Source organism: Lycorma delicatula, chromosome 13 (genome assembly GCF_047948215.1).
Source record: "Lycorma delicatula isolate Av1 chromosome 13, ASM4794821v1, whole genome shotgun sequence".
Classification (NCBI taxonomy): Eukaryota; Metazoa; Arthropoda; class Insecta; order Hemiptera; family Fulgoridae; genus Lycorma; species Lycorma delicatula.
The window spans coordinates 15,204,321-15,220,912 of record NC_134467.1 but is presented as its reverse complement, the minus strand read 5'-3'; the positions used below and the strand labels follow the sequence as shown (position 1 = coordinate 15,220,912).

Genomic DNA, 16,592 nt, shown 5'->3' with positions numbered 1-16,592 from the left:
TAATACAACCGTTAAATTTTAAAACGCTAACAATACGACAGATTAATAAATAAATTTCCTAAAATATTTAAAATCGTGTTAAATTCTCCAATGGACAATACGGTTGGTTGTACTATTAATGATATTTGTATATCGACTTAAAAGCGATGACAAATATAAGAGAACTTTATCGGAGAACTTTGAGAACGGTCGGTTGTTATTATCAGAGGTGAAACAGTGCGGTGCAGGAAATAAATTTTCATAATTTATTTTGCTCTGGCGGTTAAAGAGATTTGTTTCTCTTAACGCGACATTAGTTGCAGGGTGGGGAACGACAGTGAATTACGTAGACAGAATATGAAACCCAGCGGTCAGACTCGGGTTGATTATAAAGTGGTTATTGATGGCCTGCGATACGCTGTTCAATTTGGATATTTGCGTCTGTGATCACACTTGATATATTATTAACTATTACTATTTCTTATGCATTGTTCATTTTAGATAGCGACCCTCATCGATTGGGGTAAGTTTTTTTATATTATTATTTTAATAGAATTTAAAATTATTGCTTTTCCTGGTGTATCCATACTTACGTAATGCATTTTAGAATACAATGTGCACTGTCCTATTTTTACATAACTATACATAACTATTTCTTAATATCATATCCAAACATTTCTAACATTGTTTTCTATTTATAATACCGGCGAAATGGTATCCCAAACATATACAAACAGATATGAAACAAGTTACATGCATGGTTGTAAATTTTAGGTTAAATGGGCAATACATAATTAACCAAGGAAATAAAATTATTGTACAATCTAAACGTACTGTATTCGTGGGGTAAGCAAAATATGGTTAATGTGTTAAAAACAATTATTTTAGATAATTTAAAATCTAGTCCCAAGTAATCAGTCAGGGGCCTATTCGTTACACACTTTCTGGACCGAAGCCGAGAATCGAAGCTGGATCTTTGATATAACAGACAAGTTCCCCTGTGCCATCGATGGGGTGATAAATTAAATTAAATTAATGTGTAGTTTTACTGATTTCAATTACGGAGCCATATTTTTAGTTTATAAAATAATATTGTGCATCTAACCTAGAAAAATAATTTATTCAAAAATAATGTCAGGTTCATGCCATTACAACTTTTTAATTAAACTGTACAATAGAATACAGAAACTATTATTTTTTATATATTTTAATTTATTTCCATTTTTTATTTACAAAGATACTACTAAAAAAAGAACAAATCCACCTTCATCAAACCAGACTGTTTTCATTTAACCCGACACAATAGTTCAAAGTAGAGAGACAGCGATACATTTTTGTTATTCTGTTACTGTTGCAGCAAATATCAAACCTCTTTTTGCCCTTTTTGTTAATTTTTTTCTTTGATTCATAAAAACTATAATTTTTTAATTCATAAAACAATTTATAAAGAAAAAAAATCATTATCAAACTATAAAGAAACTTTTATGCTGGAATTACTCATAAAAATAGTACACATTTTACCAGTAATTCATTTTACATACTTGAAATCTTTAATTTGTAACTTGCTAATTTAATTTTTTCTACAAAATTGTTGATCATTTTAGGGGGAAAAATATTACGATAACTTTTATTTTTAATTTTGTAAAAAGAGTCTGGTATAGTCTTAATTACTGTACATTCCACACAGACTGGAAACTGTGTGTAATACATAGTTTCCTGAATGAAAGAGCTCATTAATTTGTTGCATTCTTTCTTATGATTGTGATAATTGTAAACCATCTGCAGTGTAGGTAGTACTAATAAGAATTACTTTCTTTGATGGTAATAATGCTCAGTATTGTTCAGATTCATCTGTTTTCTTTGCCGTTTTGCTGAATGTAAACATCTGTCATTTTTTTCTCTTCTTATTTGTTCATGAACCAGCTCATCTAATTTTTGTTAGAACTATTAATGTCTGAATTTTTACCTTTCCTTTAAAATGTTGAACAGATAACATTACTAAATTCTATATCTGTTCTAGTTAGACAGCATATTTAATATATATTTAAAAATGTGAACTTAATTAAAAGCATGAAACTATTGAAACACAGTGTAATGATTAATTCAATGTAAGTTTAAAATAAATAAAGGAAGTGCTTTACAATACTTGGTTATCTGACAATTACTTAATATATACAGTTTACATAACCAACAAATTACTCCAAGGCTGGAATTGTTGTACATTATTTTTCGTCCTCCGGGCTGGATTTTATCAGATTTATGTGGTAGTGAAACAATAAATCTGCCTTGATTGTTCCTAGTGGTATGAAATTAGAAGTGTGTTTCACATGTAGAACTTTCATTAACTGAAACATCAGAATCAGTTGCATGAAGTTTCCAAAAATTTTCAAATATAGTTCAATGATCTAAGTTATTGTTGCTTGTAAAAGGGGACGTAACAGTATTTTTATGTTTAAATAATAGGAAGATAACCGGTGAGAGTATATTCTAGCTTAGTCTCCTGAATAATAGGATATCTTGTATCTTGAATAAATTAACAAGATAAAATAAGATCTAAATAAAATTGGGCTCCGATTAAATGATCCAGCCTGGCAGACCAAAAACATGGATAAGACCAGATAATTAAATAATTATGTGAAATATCTGCTATATGTGAAGTTCTAATATTGTTTTATATACATATATATATATATAAATAAATTGCAGCTTGGAAAATTCAATTTCCATCTGATCTTCAATAATAATTAAATTATGAATGAACAAAAATATTATTTTGGTGCTTTCTTCACTACATTGAAACTGGATTCGTAATTTACATTAACAATATCTATATAATATTTGTGTAATTTAGTTTTACTTAGTTTTTTGGCCATATTCGTTATTGTAATCATTATGGATAAAGAACAAAATTGTGTTAAAGAAAATCAATTAAGGACTGTATTACAAGAATTGGATTATTTGCAGATAAATAGTCAGCATAGAGTAAATAATCAAAAACATTCTGTAGGCACAACTATTAAACAATTACAATTGCAACTTACCATAATTTACCATCGTTTAAAGGTGAAATTCTTGAATGGCCTCACTTTTTCAATATATTTAATGATTTAATCCACAAGATTTAACAAATATTCAAAAATTACATTATTGACATTCAACAATTAGAGATGAAGCCTTAGCCATTATTAAAAATCTTCCAATAATTGATGAAAATTATAAAATCACATTAGATTTATTGATAATACAACTTGATAATAAATTTATGATTGAATATTTTAATGTAGATTGCATTTTAAAATTAATTTCTGTGAAAAGAGAATCGTTAGATCTTCTATCTAAATTCATTAATGACATTTCTTCATTTGTCAACTCGCTTGAAGGAATACAACTTCCAGTTAACATATTTGAATTTATTGTAATTCAATTTCTAACAACAAAGCTAGATTATAATACTGCCAAATTATGGAATTCAGTATTGGAAATGCAAATGTTAAAGTACAACAATGCATTTAAATCTTATCGCAAACATCCTACTTCCAAGGTTAGCAAGATTTATAAACTATATAATGTTAGTTACTATTCTAGATCTAACTTTAAACATAAGAATACTGTTACATTCCTTTTTACAAGCAATAATACCTTAGATCATTGAACTATATTTGAAAACTTTTGGAAACTTCATGCAACTGATTCTGATGTTTCAGTTAATGAATCTTCTTACATATGAAACACACTTCAAACTTAATACCACTAGAAACAATCAAGGTAGATTTATCGTTTCATTACCATATAAATCCAATAAACTCCTGTTAGGTGACTCTTTCATTAACACTAAAATAGGTTCTTATATCTACCCATCGGGTTGGTCTAGTGGTTAACGCGTCTTTCCCAAATCAGCTGATTTGGAAGTCGAGAGTTACAGCGTTCAAGTCCTAGTAAAGCCAGTTATTTTTACACGGATTTGAATACTAGATCGTGGATACCTGTGTTCTTTGGTGGTTGGGTTTCAATTAACCACACATCTCAGGAACGGTCGAACTGAGAATGTACAAGACTACACTTCATTTACACTCATACATATCATCCTCATTCATCCTCTGAAGAATTATCTAAACGGTAGTTACCAGAGGCTGAACAGGAAAAAAAGAAAGTAATGAATTAAATTTCATACGAAAGTTATCTATTGTAATGGGTACCATGATTTGCCTTCTAGAAAATTTTGACATATCTTTGAGTTTCACGTCCCCCAGGACCCCAAAACCACTATCAGCTCAAAAGATTATTTAAATATAATCTTTTGATATATATATATATATATATATATATATATATATATATATATATCTGTATATATTTCACTTTCTTGTTGACACGATAACTGCCATAATTTTTCGCCAATCACTTTCAAATTATACATAAAATATAACAACCCAAAATCTCGGTTGAATTCATTAATTGGCAAAATCAGACCATGGGGGGATTTTTTCAAAAATCAAAATATCCCTATAACTTTCGTAAGTAAAATATCAAATTTCTTTAAAGTTCCTACTATTCTTTGGATAAGGGCCTAAGACTTATCTAAGTAAAATTTTTGATATCACCAACTATCAGTCCAAGGGGTGGAAAAAATGAAGTTTTGAAGACAAAAAAAATCATACCTTCCTCAATAGGCACAGTATCAAATATGTTTAAAGTGGTCGTTAGTCCTCTAAACATGACCTTAAAACCTTTGTCTGAAACAATGTTTGATATGACCAACCCTTACAGCAAGGGATGACTGAAACATTGCTGAAATTGTAAGAAGATGGGGCTTGTTGTAGGCTAAACATGTGAAACTTTATTTCACATGCAATCATTGTTGTATTAAGTAAATTTAAAGTTTTTCTTAACTTTAAGGTAGAAATCTTTTTTATCCCTTACTTAGCACCGGTGAAATCTACCTCCACCTTTCGACATGCCAAAAGGTTTTTTTTCACTAATGGATCACTTCTGACTAATAATTAGGTATTTTTTATGTTTGTAAATGAATTTTATAATTTTTAAATTCAGGAATTAACATTATTTTTTATTATACCATTCATTATTTTCAATAATTTTGTTACAAATTCAATAATTTGATAATAAATGTAATCGATTTAACCTAATAGATAAATTTAAAAATAATACATAATACTTTCAAAAAAGAAAAAAGATATTAATGTTTAATTAAAAACAAAAAATTATGTACAGTTAATAAATCAAACAAATCAGGACATAGATAATTTGAATTCTCAATACATTCAAATTTTTGAACATTCAGTATATTATTATTAACTAACATTATAATAGAACACTAAAATAAATTATGGAAAACGATAAATACTCAATGTCATTTATATATTTTTATTGTGGAAGTTGAATAAATCGCATAGAAATACCTTACAGCAAGCAACAGCAGAATATTTTTAACAAATGAAAAGTTATGAGAAATTTTGCTAATTTTTTTATGTATCATTACTTTACAATTTATTACTCCAAAATTTAACTGTAGTAATCTTCTTGAATCAGAAGATTCAAGTCTTCTGAGACAGCTAGTATAGTACAATCTCTACTAGAAAAACACCATAACAGGATGCAGGTGGATTGGAGGAATAAGAGAGGATCTTAAGGAAACTGTCTTACACCAGAAGACACCACATTAAGATAAAATTAAACAAGAAAATCAGAAACAAAGACGCCTGCTTCACACTCGCCAGAAAAACATAACACAAACATTTTTAACACTAGAAAGGACACAAAGAACAGAACTTATTAAAAAGTACTGGCAGGAACGCAAGGCTCAAATAGTCCCATCAAAGAGACTTTGATAATGGCTGACCAAAATGTTCTTATTATGTGGTCATAAAAAATTATATATATTTATATATATATGTCTCTTCTTTTAATTAAATTTTTCCAAATGCTTCTTTCTTCATCAATTTGTCGCAAAACCTTTTCATTTGTCACTTATCCACCCATCTGATTTTTAACATTCTCCTATAGCACAACATTTCAAAATCTTCTAATCTTTTCTTTTCAGGTACTCGGATTGTCCAAGTTTCACTTCCATATAAAGCTATGCTCAAAACATATACTTTCAAAAATCTTTTCCTGACGTTGAAATTAATTTTTGATGTAAACAAATTATATTTCTGAATAAAGGCTCATTTCATCTGTGCTATTCGGCATTTTATATCGCTCCTGCTTTGCCCATCTTTAGTAATTCTACTTCCCAGATAACAAAATTCTTCTACGTCCATAATCTTTTCTCTTCCATATTCAGTGGTCCATCTACAATATTTCTACTACATTTCATTACTTTTGTTTTGCTCTTGTTATGTTCATGTGCTAGTTCTTGTGTAAAACTTCTTCCAAATCGTTCATTGTTTCTTCTAAATCTTTTTTACTCTCGGCCATAATTACCATGTGATCAACAAATCGTAGCATCTTTATGTTTTCACCTTGTACTGTTACTCCGGATCTAAATTGTTCTTTAATATTATTTACTGCTAGTTCTATGTAAGATTAAAAAGTAACAGGAATAGGAAACATCCTTGTCGAACTCCCTTTTTTATTACAGCTTCTTTCTTATGTTCTTCAATTATTACTGTTGTTGTTTGGTTCCTATAAATGTTAGCAATTTTTCTTCTATCTCTGTAATTGAAACCTAAATTTTTTTAAAATGCAGAACATTTTATTTCAGTTTACGTTATCAAATGCGTTTTCCAAGTCTATAAATGTCACGTATGCAGGTTTGTTTTTCTTTAATCTTCCTTCTACTGTTAATCTGAATGCTAAAATTGCTTCCCTTGTCCCTATACTTTTCCTGAAACCAAACTGGTTTTCTGCTAACACTGCTTCCACTCTCCTTTCAATTCTTATGTACAGAATTCTAGTTAAGATTTTTGATGCATGACTAGTTAAGCTAATTTTACTGTATTCTTCACGTTTATCTGCTCCTGCTTTCTTCGGTATCATAACTATAACACACATTTTGGAATCTAACGGAAAAGAGATGCGATGTATATAAAGTATATAATATATTATTATTATTTACTCATCAGAATACAAGATTTAATTAACTCATTTAAATAAACTTTCTTGGATGCTAAAGTAACATCTTGAAACTTCAAAGCCAAGAGGAAAAATGATCTGTCATTAACGGTGAGCCCTTATGGTGTAAGCCATACTGGTGGATTGAATGTACAAGAATCTGTCAATTCATTCAACTACAGCCAACAAGTCTATTTTTTGTAAAGGTAGATACTTTCGATGGCTAAATTCTTGCTTGTGACCATAACGGTGTATAGACATCGACCGCAATTGTAATCGCGCAGCTAAAAGAAGAGTTGTTACAGTAAATTAGTCTAGTCAATAAAGGGGAGTCCGTCCCTGACTTCGTTTAACTTTATTTTATTTTACCAATTATAAGGCCAAATTTGGTATTTTAAATCGATGCAAGAGTAGTCTACATGCATTTGACTAAGGGACTAATAGCCCTATCTACGCTATTATCTATTTTATACCTAAATATAAGTTTTAAATATTTAGCTTTAACAGTAAATTGACTGCTAACTAAGATTACAATTAGCAACAGTTCCAAAGACCAGACTGCAGGTCTCTATGCCATCATTAGGTAGCCTAAAGAGGTAGCAGAAGAAAAATTAGTTAAAAAATAAAAATTGATTCATTAAATTTTAATCTCCCTCATCTAGAGTTGAAAACGATTTGTTTGTTTACGTCACTCGTATGAAAGGCAATATTCTGTTCATACATTTTGTAAATTAAGCATAGTAAACGATATTTGCTCATTAAAGCACAATAATTTTTTGATTTATTTATAACTGGAAAATAACTGATGTGTTTTTTTTTTGTTGCAAAACCCAGAAATACATATATATATATATATATATATATATGACAAATATCAGTACACAGGATCAAAATACTGTTTAGATTTTTATCTGGAACCGATCAGAATAGATTACATAATTGTAAATTTCTATGTTTGAGTTCATTGTTCAAAGAACTTTTATTCTGTTAATCCACATATCGATTACATTCATTGTAATTTTCCTTATATTATATAAGACTTTTTTAATATTTTATCAAAAATGTATTCATAATCGATCGTTAGAATTGAACTAATATACTAGTGCTTTTAATGAACCACCATAACACATAATGTGTTTTTTTTTACTCCATTCTTTCTATATTCTCCTGAAGACGGGTGTAACAGTTGAAAACCTTTCGATACATTTTATTGATAAGAGATTGTAGATTGTTATTATTATATAATTTTTATTTCTTTTTGCAGGGAAAAAGGATGGATATCACCAGATGTGGAAGAAATTTATAAATCATAAAGATTTATTATAATTAAAATTGTAATATTATCGTAATGTATAAATTTTTTTTTTACTATGTTATAAGCCTTTAATGTGAAATGTATCGTAGACATAAATATTGTTAGGCTGTTCTCATCAAGGTTTTGCCACGGTTTCCCTCGATACAATAGGGCAAATGCCGGAAACAGTTTCGTTTAGTTTTCCGTGGAATTTAATCTTTGATATCCTTATTCTTACCTAAAATAATGAAAATAAATATTTATTTATAATTTTTTTTTGTAGTTTTTTTTCATTACCTGCTTAATGCCGAATTAATGTGACCCCCATTAACCACTAAAAGTTGAAATTTAGCTCAAATACATAATTTTCTATCGGCTAGATGGCGCTCCGCCGTGTTACAGCAACCGTGTCCGTGCTGCATTATACATCGGTTTCAAAACAAGCGGAATGGAAGAGGAGGGCTGATCGCACGGCCACCAAGGAACCTAAAGCCCATTAGATTTCTTTTTGGGAGGCATATAAAAATCATTATTCAGAGAAAATCCGCGACATCAACCATCTACAGGAGAGGGTTGTTGCAGTGCGACGGTAGCATACATTACACTCGACATCCTGACGAGTACGTGGGAAGAGCCGGATTACCGTCTGGACATTTGCAAGGAACGAACGGTACATATATCGAAGTACACCAAGAAAAACTTCAAAATCTACCCGTTAAGGATAGACACTAATGTACAGTAAGTAAGTTATACTACCTTAAATATAATGCCGTTTAAATCGTACTTGAAATCAAACAGTTCTTATATAAAAACTGTGTATGTATATTTATTTGAGAGTAAAATCATATTTCTATGGTTTGCATAATTTTTCCATACGCAACAGACATCCACACGTGGATCTAACTTACGAAGGATATCTCTACAGTAAATTTAAAGTAGAGTATTAAGCGATTCAACGGAACATTTTTCCGATAGGTTATGTATAGTAAATACAATTCGATGCCGAGTTGTAAATTGTACTAAATCGCCCGTGGTTGTGTTTTTTTTAGTATTAATACAATTTTTAACTGATTTTAATTTTTTTTTTCATTTAATTAAATATTTTGTGACACTCATTGTCATGAATTTATCACGGTTATGTATTTATCATGATTTCCCTTGATCCACCCAGAAAAATGTTGAGCGGTTCTTTTATTTTCCCGTCTAAATAACGCTATAGTACAGCTGTAGCTCTAGAAGGAAAAAGTATCCGTAATCTGTCCAATTTGGGCATACGCGGTTTTCGCCAATACGGAACCCAAATAACCGGATGGAAATTTTCCGAATGTTAATGTACGAGTGTGCGAGTTCGGTGTTAGCCTCTAAATCGTCTTATATCACCAGATCAACCGGACCCATTTTGACCAAACACGGTCAGATTACTTCTATATACGGGGCATTGATGCGTTAAATTTTCAACTTAAAAACTCAAGGGGGCGAGGCTGTAGGACAAGGGCACCCTCAGTATCTCGAGATTTCACCTAATTAAAGTCGTATTTTTCTTAAAAATAAAAATATTTGCGAAATCGCACCTCCACCCCAAAAAATGCTCTAAACTACTGTTATATGAGTATATTGTGACGTCACAGGTGAGCGGTAAAATTAAATAAATGAATAATATTTAAAGTGTAAAAAAATAATTCGGACTGGCCGGTGCGGTGCGTTAAGCCTCACAGCTGCAACAATCTGCCGACGGTGTAAGCGAAATTTGTTCTGTGTAACTTGTGAAATTACATTAGTTAATGCCGACTGTTGTCGCTAGTCCCGTCACACATGACGGTATGCGAATTAAATACGGTATGCGCGCGCGCTTTAGTTAGAATCATTGAATTAAGTAAACGAATAAATATATTTAAATAAAATAATAGATATTTTAAATTAAGTTGTGTGTGTAAGCCGTGCATCAGAATTAGAAATAATGGCTAATTGAAGACTACAGAATAAAAAATTCACAGACCATTTATTTTATTCTATTTCTATAAAAAATTATATTTTATTTATATATTTTTGTATTTTTTTTTTTTTTTGAGTAAAATCAAAACTAGTTTACGGTTACATAACTTCCCCAGATTTCCTCTTGACTGATTTTTATTTCAAATACGCCATTGATATTTAGAGTACAATCGCGAAATATTTTTAAATATCGAGTAATAAAATTTGAGTCAGATTTGAACCCCTTTGTCAAATTACGTTTTTACTATAAAAATTATGCAGTATTGAAAGTATATCGAGGAAAAAATCAAATTTCTTAGTAAAACATTTTGTTTCCTAGTCGATCTCCCCTTTATCAAATTATACTGCTTTAGATTATTTATAATTTAAAAAATATATATATAAAGCTGTAATGAGGATTACTTGAAATTACAAAAAAAAAACCTCAAGAAGAAAATATGTTTCTTCAATTAAAATTTAGATATGCTTAAATTCAAATAGTTGGCTGGCCAGGTAAAATTAAATAAGTCTTGTCTGGTAAGGTAAAATGTTTTTCCTTAATTCTTGCCAGTTTAGTAAAATTCAGCCAGACTGTAGATCCAAATAAAAGAGTAAACGCGATGGTTTTTCTTTTCTTTATAAAATCTGAAGTGAAAAATCGAAAGAAATTGGTTTGAGAACTGTATTTTTAGTAGTTTCTGAGAAATCACGGGTTAAAAGACAAAAGATGTGTACATTTCCCGCATTATACTTCCGTTACTGAACCGTTTCAAAAAAAAATTTAACATCGGTTGTTTATTTAAAAACAATTAAATTATTTCATTCTACATAAACAATATTACTGTGTCGATAAAATTTTAAATTATACCGATTAAAAAGTTAAAAAAAACTCAATTTCCTGTATCCTGTTAACCGTGTAAACAAATATAAATAATTTTCATTAACGCCTTTTGAATTGTGAATTATTATATATTTAGTCGCTTAATTTAGTTATCTCGATATTATTTCATCTGTTTTTATATTTATGGACTTTAATCGAACCTAACTTTATTTTTTAATCGATAGTGAAATTTGTCATGCCGACCTGATTAAGGTTTTACCACGGTTTCCCTTGATCCATCCGCACAAATTCCGGGACAGTTCCTTTTTTTTATTAATGAAATAGCGTATTTACGCGTTCCCGAGTATTATATACTCTTATATAATATATTATTCTACACTAATCGGAATAAAAAAATTATTTATTAACTTAATTAAACCCCAAAAGAAAAATTTATAGAGGTATCTTTTACTTTCACGTCTCGATTGAAAGTAGATGAATAACTTTAGGCGACAGAACAATCAAATAGTGTAGTGCGGTGGTGTGTAGCTGTTATTTTATATATAGTCAGTTCGATTCACGGTAAGGGTGTGACATTTTTTATCATATGATCAACATCTACATTGATTCACTATAAATGTTGAATATCTCTCTAGAGAGACTAAATTTGAACCGCAGTTCTGCTACGTCAAACATTAGACGCGGGTGTGCGTGCGTGCGAACTCTTGCATTACTGATAAAGACATATACACTTATAGTTTTATCAAGCTGTAACATTAGATTTTATTAAATAATAGAAATCTTCATCAACAACCTCTTGTAAATAAATTTGTACCTTCAAAACTAGATTGTATGTTAGTTAAATCTAGTTTTGAAGGTACAAATTTATTTACTGTAATACATAATTTGTGCTAGATTAAAAAAAATTCAGATTATAATAAAAGCGAAGTGTTTAAAAAAAAAATTAAATATAAATAAAATAAATGTAATAAGTAAATTTTTTATAATAATAAATGTTTTAATAGAAAAACAATACTTCGATAGTCAATGATAAAAAATAAAACAATAATTTATAAAATTGTATCGTTCATACGCTGTCAGAGGTAATTATTTTTTTGTTTAATTTTATTGGGATGACATCAAGTAAAAACAACTTGTCAGTCTGACTACTGCGACGATGGTGCGGGGAGAGGGGGGAGATGAAACAAATGCAGCAGGTGGCTAACTTCACTCTGATTGGCTACCCTCGGACAGTACTGGTCACGCGATGGTACAACAATTCAAATACAACCGTAAATGTGCGTACGTGTGTGTGTATTTCTGTCTAATAACAAAGTTAATATCCCTGTTATATTTCTTATATAGACGTTCGATATAATTAAATTAAATCAAGATTTGTTGATCATTTTATATCTATTATTACATTTTATTTAAAATAATAATTAATTTCCCTTAATTTTAATAATTTTTTAAAAATATTACGATTAAATTTATCAGTTTTGTAAAGTAATTTACAAAAAAAAAGATTCTAATATTACATAATAACAGATAAAATTTTTCCAGTTTTATTTACAATTCGACCTAGTAATCTTTCTATTTATTTATTTGTACGGGCAATAGACCGACATTCAGTTCGTCGCTTACTTTTATTTCAAATTTTAATAAAGCGTATAAAAAAGCCAATTCTGACCGAAATTTGAACACAGAACTTTCTGTCTACCTGTAATTCTGGTATCTTTTGCCAATGTTTACATTACTATTATTTTTGTTTTTATTCTTTATTCTCGTAAATACAAGTTTAAAATTATAATTTATCACCGATAAATTTCAAACATTTTAAAATACGAAATTTAACATTTCAGAAACGACTAAAAGTGAAATACAAAATACCGTAAGAATTTGGTACGAAATTATATATGCAGTACGTGATAAGAAAACAAAAATAATAACACTTATTTTAAGCTATATTAAAATAATATTAATATAAAGAAACTTACCTCGATTAATAATGAAGGTCATTAAACACCAAAACAAAATAAACAACGTATAAGAAATAGTTAAACAAGAATGACCGCAGACACGAGGATCCAAATTTAAGTGCATATCAGAGCGCCATCTGTAATGTCGCTAGATTCCATAAGCTTTCGTTCTCTGCCACGCACGTTATTTCTCTGTCGCTTCAAACAACGTCCGAACAAATCTGCAAAATAAATTATGAAAATTGGCGCGCCAACTAAAATGTATTACCTACACTGTACTGTTTCTCCTCTCATAATAACAACCGACAGTATAGCATTAATGTTTTACAGATTTGAAAACTTTTAATTTTACAAAATAATAACTGAAACCAAATTTTCGCTTAAACCTATGTATACAAAGTTAACAAAGGAACGTAACCAACGTTAAACTGTAATGTTAAGGTTTTCAGTTATTTCCTTTTATTCGAACCCGGGACCTCCGGATAAAAGGCCCCGCAATCAGTCGAAAAATGTTTGAGATATGGAGGTCCGAATAATCGATGTTTTAACAAACATTAATCTCAGATTATATTTAATTTGAATCACAATTTTGTAACAAGAAAATCTCTGATAATTCGAGTACTTAAACAAGCAATAGTTTATGTAAATTTTACGGATAAATAAAATATGTAAGTCCGGTTAACCAAGAGTCGGATGTATAAAATCAGTGATTATTTTACTAATTGTATTATAACAACATAAAAAAAATTAAAATAAACAAAAACGTTATCAAGTATGATTTTTAAGTTTTTAACACTAATACATAAACGATAAATATCAAAGTTCATTGACCTTATAAGTTCATTGACCTTGTTGTCAAACAAAGAATTTAACACGATTTAATTTTTTTTTTTTTTTTTTTTAATATATATAAATATAAATAATAGTAAAATAATAATATGATTTATTATTAAATTTAAAAAAAAATAAATAATAAAAATTTTACGAAAAATATTAAAAATTATTTTTTTCATTCATCTTCCTTACTGGTTAGCTTGGAAAATGTATTCTATGTAAAAGTGTTGAATAACTCAAACGCAACGCAGTGATTTAGCTGATGCCGATCTTGGCTGCCAAAGGGCCAGGGGGGAAGGAAAAGTCATGTTAATTGGCAACACAGCAGCACCTGTTGTAGTCACAATGTTAGAGCTGTGTTTATATAATACCACTCCGTATTAAGAATACTATTAGAAGAGAAGAGAAGTAAGAGAGAGTGAGAGAGAGACCCTCTGTCTCGCTTCCTCTCCATCACTGATCCCCCTACCAACCCCTCTCTCAATTTCTCTCCATCACCCTCGCCCACCAAATCTCTCTCACACTACCCGCTCTGTCTCTCACTCGACCCCTCTCTCTCCCAGTCACTCTCTCACTCCCCCTCCGTCAATCTCTCTCGCTGTATGCGGTGGGCTACTTAAACATGTTTGTATTTTTTCAATTTTCTCACTCAAAGTGCATTTTTACAAAAACTTTGTAATAAAAAAAATTGACCGTTAAGGTTTTTGCCGACGAGAAGAAAAGTTACAACGTCGTTTGTAGTAATAAAAAATTACGCGTATAGAATTTTATTTCGAAAATACGAGTACACCGTTAAATTATGTTACTTCAATTGTTTTTAAATTTCAGCGCTCCTTTGATCAGCTAAACAAACATAGTTTTTTTGTAATTTATTTATTTCGCGTCGTTTATTATTATACGTAATGAATTAGATGAATTGTAACCTATAAGGAATGCCGAAATTCAAACCCAGGATTTTCGGTATATCAGTCGGTTAATTTACCAACCGATCGATCTGAGGGTCATTAAAACTTTCTTAAAAATAGTTTTCCTCTAAAAGAATGATCGACTATACATTTTCAACAATTTTGTGATTTTTTTGTTTAATTTAGCTTAAAAAATATAAATTAAACACGGGAAATGTTAAATATAAAAATCTGTAATGAACTATTTGTTGTATATATCTCGTTGTACTGTTTACAAATAATTTCTGCTTTAAATATTATGTACGCATAATTATTAAGATGATACACGATTATACAGAGTCCTTACCGGGTGTCGACTCATATTATAAAATATTGGTTGCCTTCTACAAACTCACTACCTATGTTTTTTTTCCTTTCTTTACTTATATTATTAAATATATATATGTTAAATAAAAACTACGCCGATAAATTTCTAAAAATATTTTTACAAATTTATTAAAACGATTATTTGTTACTTTCTTTCCTATCAAAAAATATTTTTTTTCAAATTTTTGTGTTATTCCCGAGACATTCATTTATGAATATTTAACGACATTAATTGAGATCGGTAAATAAACGGTAAGCTATTTAGGTGTCGAACCCAGGACTCCAGTAAATATATTCTTAAATATATTATTATATATTATTTATTATATATTTATTTATATTTATTATATATTATTCTTAAATATATTCTCCGGTATATTCTTTATAACGATACAGATGCGAATTATTTTCTTAGCTTCATTCTCGTTACCCGACTTAAAACTTAATATATTTAACACGAAATACATCTAATATATCACTCACGAAATACTCTTACAAACATATAACTTGTTTATTTTTTCGATACTGTTTAGTCGCTATTAAGAGATAAATAAACAAATTTATTATTATTAAATTTATTTTGTAAAAATAGACGAGAGTAAATTGGGTTCTAACATTTTTAATCTAATAAATAATTTGAATAACACATACACAGAATAAAACAACTGCCAATAATTTAAAAAAAATAAATACAACTCACCTTAATCAGTAATAACAAATATCTCAGTAAAAAGATGTAAATTGGATGACGTCAATGTTAACTAGAAGCATTACGTATTCAGTCGGCTATCTACCGATAATTCCCGCCAATAACTAACCACAAAACAAAGCTTCTCGGTGAATTTCTTTAGTTAGACTCATCTTCCCCCCACTACGGAATCGACGTCATCGAAAGACAGCCGCTAGTTTAACAACAAAATTATTATATCTAAAATTTGGTTCGCAAACTGTCATTCACCATCAATTTTTTTAACAATTGACTATCCATTACATGTCGTCTAATATTAAATTGTTTTTAAAATTGACTATCGGTCTTGCCCAACTTATAATTAGATAAAATATTAAAGAGAATAAATTTTCGCTTAAAACTATAAATGGACATATTACAACAACAGTCAACCGTACACAAAGGGGTTATAACGAGATTTTTACTTATTATTTAAATACGTATAGTCAGTTTATATACGTAATCAAGCTCAATATATAGTACATCCGGGCGATGATAACGTTCAACCGTTTTTCGCCCTCAAAAAAAAAAAATATATATATACTACATGTAAATACGGACCCCCACGCGCGCGCACGTACAATTTTGTTATTAAGTGTTACTATATTTTTTTAAATATCAATCAGGAATTTAAAAAAAAATTGTA

At 29.5% G+C, this 16,592-nt stretch overlaps 1 protein-coding gene across 3 annotated transcripts in view; it reads left to right on the top strand.

Moving 5' to 3' along the window:
- Positions 1–255: 255 nt before the first annotated feature.
- Positions 256–16,592, top strand: part of LOC142333868 (uncharacterized) — a 62,446-nt gene continuing 46,109 nt past the window's right edge. Inside the window, exons 1-2 of one of the 3 annotated variants that reach the window (XM_075381440.1) lie at positions 256–502; positions 8,315–8,384. The gene's annotated coding sequence lies outside the window, so the exon portion shown is untranslated. Of the gene's footprint in view, positions 503–8,314; positions 9,087–16,592 lie in introns of all 3 variants that reach the window. The other 2 variants (XM_075381437.1, XM_075381438.1) reach the window with 2 other exon arrangements.